Below are 256 nucleotides of genomic sequence, written 5' to 3'. Positions count from 1 at the left end.
TAAAAAGTACGTTCTAAAGCAGCACGCCACAGGGGCTACACACTGGTAACATCCCATCAGGAGGCAGCCGCTTTCCTGTCCGTTCCCCTCCCTCCCCGTGATAACGGCAGGCAGTGCACTCGCCGTTCTCCCACCAAACGTCTTCCCACCAAAAGAGCATCGACTGAGCTCCACCTCATCAGGTCTCGGGCCGGGCACCGCCCAGGCCCCATGTCGCTTCTGTCGCCGCCTGCGGTGCCTGTCACCGCAGGGCCCT

Source organism: Aptenodytes forsteri, unplaced genomic scaffold (genome assembly GCF_000699145.1).
Source record: "Aptenodytes forsteri isolate BGI_AS27 unplaced genomic scaffold, ASM69914v1 Scaffold145, whole genome shotgun sequence".
In the NCBI taxonomy this organism is placed as follows: Eukaryota; Metazoa; Chordata; class Aves; order Sphenisciformes; family Spheniscidae; genus Aptenodytes; species Aptenodytes forsteri.
Note: the sequence above shows the minus strand (reverse complement) of the source record.